Here is an 8,588-nt window from a genome sequence, read left to right as displayed (position 1 = left end):
CATTTATCTGAGGCAGGGATCAAGGTCAAAATTTGTGTGCTTCCCTTCTAGGAATTTTTATAGTAGAGTTGGGCAATAAAAATGTATTACCCCCACTTTCTTTTCAGCTCAGGTCCTAGAGGTCTTGATTTCTTTCCTTTCCACCACCACCAGCACAAACAGCAAAAATACTATCATCACCACTACCACCATCATGATGTACATGGCCACCTTGACCATGAACATCACCATCACTATTACTACCAGAACCCTCACCATGTTTCTTCTGCATCACCACTGTATCGCCATTGCTACCATGCCCAGCATCACAGTCACCATCAACATGAAGGACCATCATCATCACCCCAGTGATCGTGATCGCCACCACTATAGCCATCACTATCTCCTTATTGGTTTTCCTGAGGCCCTATGGTAATTCTGTGAGAAGTTGCCACATCTTTCTAGAGTTCCCTTTTTTTGGGAAGCCTATGTCTGCCAGCTGTCTCTTCCCACTTTTTTTTTTTTTTTTTTTTTTTTTTTTGCTTATCAAATATCCCCTTTCCCCCATTTCTGGGAAGGATAGAACAAAACTCATGTCCCAGTCCTGATCTCTAGCTTCCATACAGCCCAACCGCAGGCTCTGACGTTGGCCTCTTCAGACTTGGGGCTGATCCTGAGTCTTGTCAAACATATGGTTGCAGTTTGGTAATATTGTGTCTACCCTTTCCATCCTATTATTTCCCTGTGTCTCCAAAATACTCCCTTCTCTATTTCCCTAGGGTGGGGGTGGGGCTACCACAATCCTGACAACACTAACCTGAAAAAGAGGGGTAGAAATTATAAGTGACCCCCTTGCCTTTAGGGGCTTCTTTATGCCCTTGGTCATCCTATGGCAGAAAACCCCAAAGTCAGAGAAGTTTTCCACCACTTGGCATTCCAATAAGAGATTATCTGCTACTCTTGGAGCCAGTTGGTCTCTTGTCTACTTTGCCCTCTGAATGGGAGGCTTCTGTTAAACCAGAACAGAAAGTAGAACACTGCCTTTCAACTGGTGGGTATATCAGTGCAATGGTGGAACCCTTTTCATAATGGCCTCAGGATCCACCACTGCCCTCAAAGAAAATAGAAGCATTATAGCATGCCTTCACAAATAATATCAGCACAAAGGCATAGCCTTCTTAAGGGCTTTCAGTTTTCTTTTTGAGTTGAATATGGCCTCATATAGGACAGGGAGGGAAATCAGATTTTAGGAAGTAATAATAAGACTTCCCTGTAATTAGGAGCACAATTACAGTAGGAGCTAGAAACAAATATTTGATACAGCACCGGGCTAACTTTGGTTCAATTATTTAGATTGAATGAAAATGGTACGTAGCATAGGTGGCAGCAGGCCAGAAGTAAGGTCCTACTGGAACAGCCATGCCATTCACTTACACAGAGTCTATGGCTGCTTTTGTGCTACAGTGGCTGAGTCGAGTAGCTATGAGATTTTGTATGACCCACCAAGTCTATAATATTTACTGTCAGCCTCTTTATACAAAAAGTTCATCAACCTTTGCTTTAAATAATGAGTAATTTTCTTTCCCAGGAGCTGGCAGGAAAGTGAGTTGAACTGGCCTTTCATTGAGTCATAGAAGTAAAGCCTGATACCCCAGGTAGGGCATCAGAAATAGGGAAGAGTTAAGGCATGGCTCCTACATAGCCTGCTGGATCCGAGAGTGTTTAGTTCTAACTGATAATAGACCTTCCAACCTTCAGTCTAGTTTACAGTATTAGAGATTGGAGCCAAGACCCCAACTAATAAGAGTTTATTTGCTTTGCTTCCTTTGGACAAATACCTCCTCAAAGATATTGCGGGAAAGTAAAGTGACTGATCCAAGGCAGAACTGGGCATACCCAGAATTGGGCTTTCTGGGTTTGTCAGATTACTGCCTGGTAATGCCTAAATGCCATCAGATGTTTGTCTGCATTAATGGGGAAAGCTAGTTTAGTGTGCTTGCTCATAATGGTTTAAATTTCTCATCTGAGTAGGCTTATCTCAACATCCATCACTAGCTCAAGCCTGTGTGATCCCAGCAAAACTGAAGGATGAGTCCTTTTCTGATGCTGCCCCTTGCCAATCCCACTTCCCCTCCAAATTCTGAGAACCCCAGACTTTCATAGCAGTTCCATTAAAGCTAGGGGATTGGCTTTGATGCTGAGAGATAAGGTGGGCAGTTAATTTATTGCTTTCATTATATTCTGCTTACCTGTATTTTATTTTTGTAGTTTATACTTTTTAAAAATTTTTACTAGGGTTATAATGAGCACTGGGTATTATATAAGACTGATGAATCACAGACCTGTACTTCTGAAACAAATAATACATTACATGTTAATTAATTGAATTTACATTATAAATAAATAAATAAAATGTACAGAATTAAGAAAATTAAGAGAGAGGGGCAGACGCCTGGCTGCCTGTCAATATAGCATATGACTCTTGATCTCAGGGTTGTAGTTCAAGCCCCACATTAGAAGTAGAGTTTATTTTAAAAAAGAGAAAGAAAGAAAAAGAAAGAAAGAAAGAAAGAAAGAAAGAAAGAAAGAAAGAAAGAAAGAAAGAAAATTAATAGAATAATGTGAGGTAATCTTGGGAAAAAGACAGGCCACACATGAAAAAAAAAAGAAAAAAGTAAAATATACATCAGATTTTGAAGACCAGTTTAAAAAAAAGAATATAAATTATCTCACTAATAATTTTTTTTTTAAAGATTTATTTATTTGAGGGACGCCTGGGTGGCTCAGTTGGTTAAGCGGCTGCCTTCGGCTCAGGTCATGATCCCAGCGTCCTGGGATCGAGCCCCACATCGGGCTCCTTGCTCAGCGGGGAGCCTGCTTCTCCCTCTGCCTCTGCCTACCACTCTGTCTGCCTGTGCTCATGCTCGCTCCCTCTCTCTCTCTAACAAATAAATAAATAAAATCTTAAAAAAAAAAAAAAGATTTAAAAAAAAAAAGATTTATTTATTTGACAGACAGAGATCACAAGTAGGCAGAGAAGCAGGCAGAGAGAGAAGGGGAAGCAGGCTCCCTGCTGAGCAGAGAGCCCGATGCGGGACTTGATCCCAGGACCCTGGGATCATGACCTGAGCCGAAGGCAGAGGCTTTAACCCACTGAGCCACCCAGGCTGCCCCTCACTAATAATTTTTATATTGATTACATATATGTCAAATAAAATATATATTAAAATACTGATTTTACTAGGAAGTAGGAGTTTATGAGTCTAAAACCAAAGAAAATGTATGCTTTAACTTTGCAGGGGTTTATCCCTACTCCCAAATAGATCTTCAATTTGGCCTCATTTGAGTCCTTGGACTCAAGTAAAAAGAAGTCAGCTTACCGTGCTATGTGTACTACACGAATTCTCCTTTAATCTTTATATAGGCCATGCCATTATTTACTATAAGGAAATGGAATCTTAGAGATGCTAACCTGCCTAAGTTACCCCACATGGAGATAATGATGCTAGGATTCCAACCTAAGTAACATAATGGTTTTTGTTCCTGCCCCTCATGCTGCACAGAACTTCTTAGTGTCAGTCCATTAGGAAAGACAAAGTTTCACACTAAAAATAGCTCCATTTAGAATCTGCAAGTTTCAAAGACCAGACAGTGGTAAATCCAGCTTTAAGTCAGCTTACAGGCTTTCTGAAACAATGGTTTTCCTTCCATAACATTTGGTCTTCAAGGAAATGGATACCTAAGGTTTTAGTGAAATAAATTGGAAAACACTCCTAAGGAGTGCCCTTTAATGCAATCCCTCAACAGTATGTGTGAGAGATAATTGGTTTTTCTCCCCAACAACTGCCTTCCTTCTTCCTAATAAAATCCCAATCTTGTTCAGATACAGGTGACAACTTGCTTAATGGATCACTCACTTGCCCTATGGTGTGAATGTTGATTAGGCCAAATCATTCACAGTGATTCTGTCTTCCTTGCCAGGATTGGTTTAGGGATGGACATGATACAACCCAGAACAATAATACAAACATGGCAGAACACTGGGGTGCTTTTGTAAGGTTTTTCCAACTTTTGATATTAAAAAAAAAAAGGCACTAGATGAAGCTCATCCTTTCCTACTTTTGGATGTTGCAAATGAGATGTAGTGTTTGAGGTCAGAGCAGTAACAATGAGGGGGATAACCAAGGGAATTACACAGAATCCTTGGAAATGCCCTCACGCATTTTTACCAAACAATCTGATTAACCTGACCTTCTCCACAAGACTCTTTGGAAGAACATACAACAGAGAAAAGCAAAGCAAAGCTGACTAACCAGATGTCCCCTCCTTTAAAGAAAATTTCAATGCAGCCTTTTGATAAGAAGTTCCTGAATAAAGGAAAATAAGACACTCAGGAGTGGAGTTATTCTTAATAAGATTTGAGACTTCAACGAAATCTTTACAAAGACAAGAGTTTCTGATATTCCTTAACAAAAAGAGGTGGGAAAAAAAACAATAACAACAAAAACCCTGTACCCCACTAAGGCAAAGGGAGCCACTCTAGATCATGGAGCACAGTGTCCTTTCAAGGAGGAATTACCAGAGTCCTAGAAGCTAGTCAACAAATGTTTTCTAAATAACTGTGTGCTCTTTCCTATATGAACAAAAGACCATTCAAAGGGGGCTTGAATTTGTACAACCCATTCTTCGAAAATCTTGGTACTAAAACTTGCCATCCCTCCCTCTTTTCACCAATTCTTTAAAGCAGTTTGCTTTCTCCCTTTCAAGACGACTGGGCTATCTGATTCACTATAGTGCTTGTCTTTATTCAGTAAATACCTCTTTAGAAGAAGCCTTATTTTAAGTGAGGTCTGTCTTTAGTATGTGTATATACCACTCTCAGAAAGCCACTGGTGGTTTACTCTCTTGGAATTTCACACAACCTTTTAAAATTTCTAACAAGCATGAGAATTTTTCTTATTTGTAGTGCTCTTTTCTAAATTATGAAGTTCTTGACAATTCTTTTAAGATTTCTATTATATTTACTACTTGTATTACCTTATTGTTATTACAAAATGCCACAAATTGGTGGCTTAAAACAAATTTCTTATCTTACAGTTCTGGTGGTTCGAAGTCCTAAAATCAGGATGTCAGCAGAGCTGCAGTACTTCTGGGTGCTCCCAGGAAGACAGTTTCCCTAGCGTTTCTGGCTTGTAGAAATCGCCGGCGGTTCTTGGCTTATGGTCTCGTTCTTCATCTTCAAAAGGAGCAGCACAGCATCTCCCCATCTCTCATCTTCTGCTTCCCTCTTATAAGAACCCTTGTGATTATATTGGGCTCCCTAAGATAATCTCCCCATCTCAAAATCCTTAATTGAATCACAACTGCAAAAGCCTCTTCTGCTATATAATGTAACAAAGTCACAGGTTCCTAGGGGGCTATTACTTGGCCTACTGTACTACTACCACTGGCAAAATTTTATTGTATACCATGAGCTAGGCACTGGGCTAACTGCTTTACATTTTTTTATCTCAATTAGCCCACAAGCCACACACTAAGATTGAGTAACTTTCTTAGGCTTCTAAGTCATTGCTTTCTGATAAATGACAGCAATTCATCACTAAATTGAGTAACCATGATTCACAAAATCTGCATTCCCACTCCTGTCTAGCACTGACTTGTATAGGTCTACAAAGTTAACTACGAAAGTAAGACTACGAACTTGAATTTTTAGAAAAATGTTAAGTCATGTGGGTAGAAACTTGCATTTAGAAATAAGCCACATTGGGGCACCTGGGTGGCTCAGTTAAGCCTCTGCCTTCAGCTCAGGTCATGATCCCAGGGTCCTGGGATCGAGCCCTGCATGGTGCTCCCTGCTCAGCCAGGAGCTGCTTCTCCCTCTTCCTCTGCCTGCCACTCTCCCTGCCTGTGTTCTCTCTCAAACAAAAAAAATCTTAAAAAAAAAAGAAGTTACACTTATGAGTGGTTGGAACTAAAGCTGTAGTTACTGGGTTCATTTAGCTTAGAACCTTGAGACCAGTACTAATTAGATTTACGGTTGCTTCTCCTAAGTGGGACATTTCATTGCACTCAGCTTAGAAATTAGGACTTAGATTCTTGACGAAGATACTAAGAAATACAGACCTTCAAGTAGGGCCTTCATCAGGAAAGTGTGGGTTAATGCCCCAAACCCATCACTGCTGCTCAAAAACGATTTATAAACTGATGAGCACTGAAGAGTCCCTTGTTAACATGGAGCTGAGAAGTAGCTGTTCAGTGTGTGTTTGCCACTCACATATATTGCATGCAGTCCTCACTGCACTGCGAGAAACACTAAAGAAGCACAGCGGATGCATCTAAACAGAGGGCCTGCCCAATGATCCTTCGGCACCTGAAACTTGTTAGGTATTAGAAGGGTTAGAGGCTCTTGAACACTAGTTTGAGCCCTTCAGTGGTCTGATTTGATGAGGGCTTTTTAAAGATTGGATACAATTAAGGAGATATATACAATTATAAAACTTGAATATAGAAATAGTTTAGCCCAGTGGCTTCCAGCCTGTTGGCTATAAGCTCTAGCGGCAGATGGGAGTTATTGTAAGTAGCCCATTAATCCATTTGAGCACCGAATGTTGTCAGTAGACTAAGTATAACCTCCATATCAAACGCAGATATGGCTGGGATAAGTGCACAGTTTTTCATTAAAAGACCACTGAATTCATAGAAACTTTTGATCATTTTTCCTTTTATTAATCATTAGGTGCTTAACGGACATTAAGTTCATGAAATTCTGATATTCTTAGAGTGGTTGGACACTTCTGTTCTAGCTTGGAAAATTTAGCGAAGTGTCCATGGAACACTTCTAACGCACAAACACTTCCAGTCACCCGAGATTGAAGCTTTAAAAGAGCTCCATCTGACAGGCTCCCAGAAGATACCCTGAATTAAACAATAACATATCAAATAAGACCAACTAATAATGCTGATGAAACCTTTCAATTGGAAATTTTTCTATCATGATAGCTTATGAGAAAAGTTAACAAAAGGTGTAAAGTACTGTTTCATTTCTTTAACTTGCCTGCAGTAAGTCCCTAAATCAATAAGCTGGGTATGTCAGATTTTAAAACCCAACACTCTCTTCTCTAAAGAAAATACACCTGTGTGGCTAATTTAGCTAAGCATCTGCCTTCGGCTCAAGTCATGATCCCAGGATCCTGGGATCGAGCCCCACATGGAGCCCCACTTTGGGCTCCATGCTCAGTGGGGAGTCTGCTTCTCCCTCTCCCACTTCCCCTGCTTGTGTTCCCTCTCTGGCTTTCTCTGTCAAATAAATAAAATCTTAAAAAAAAAAAAAAGATTTTATTTGAGAGAAAGCACAAGTGAGGATGGGAGTGGGGAGGGGTAGAGGGAAAGCAGACTCCCCAACCTGAGCAAGGAGCCTGATGCAGGGAACAGTCCCAGGAACCCTGAGATGGCGACCTGAGCCAAAGACAGGTGCTTAACTGACTAAGCCATTCAGGCACACCTGTATCTGGCTTTTAATTTGTAGATGACAGCACTATCAGTTAGTACAGGACTTTACAAAACATTTTTGCATTAAAGGATCTCAAAGTTGGATTATTCTTATTTGTAGTCTCTCAAAAACAAAAACAACAAAAAAAACCTCCATGAAATAAAAAAACTTGTTTCAAATAGAAAACTAACCATAAAAAAGGTGATTTTTCCAAAATTATAGTATAATTGAAGAGCTTAAGTTATTGAAACACACACACACAACAGCAACAACATAAACAATATGGATTTGATTTTAGAAGTATCATACAGATTTTTCTAAATACATTTTGATTATTTGATCCCAAGTAAGAAAAACCAGGAACATTTTGTAGTCATCTTACCTTCCTTAAATGAAGAAAGAAAAACCCCTCTGATTTAAATTGACTGTATAGCACTGTTTGGGTGTTGAACACATTCTTTTTCAGTCATTTTCAGACCTAGTATAATAAGAATTCTTCTTTAAAGAAAAGTACTTCAGGCCCTCAGGATTCTCTTCAATACCTAAATAATCATTTACCAAAATAAACAGGTTTGTTGCAAAAAGCACAGAATTGGGTTTTAGAATTTATAATTATAAAGGATCCAATATTTATAAACTCTGCACATATAAAAAAAAGCCTTCCTGTCTACAGGACTGTATGACAATGGAATATCTCAAGGAGTTTGCAGCCTCTCCCTAGCAATCTTAACCATAGTTTAAAAGAGTTAAGCTCCAGCTTTCTGAAATGGTGTAAATTACAGTTGTGTCACTAGGGAGAAAGATTTACTGAATGCTTTTCAGTATGTTTTTAAAGCCATGGAACCATTACAAAATTTAGACTGACTCCACAGCTCTTGCTTAGTTAAAACAATATACAATACTATATAGGAATTTAAAAATTATTACACTGGAGGGAAAGTACTGTCAGAGATGCTCACATTTACAAATCAGATCACTTTAAGTTGGCTGAAAGCTAAGGTGCTCGAGTGCTGACAAGATCTCTAGAATTCCTTCGCATGTTTCCATCAGCACCTGTTGATGGGGACAATCTGCTCATTTTTCACTATAGCTGTTTGCTGGTAAGACAACCTTTTCCTTT

The sequence above is a fragment of the Lutra lutra genome, chromosome 1, assembly GCF_902655055.1.
Source record: "Lutra lutra chromosome 1, mLutLut1.2, whole genome shotgun sequence".
Lineage (NCBI taxonomy): Eukaryota > Metazoa > Chordata > Mammalia > Carnivora > Mustelidae > Lutra > Lutra lutra.
Note: the sequence above shows the minus strand (reverse complement) of the source record.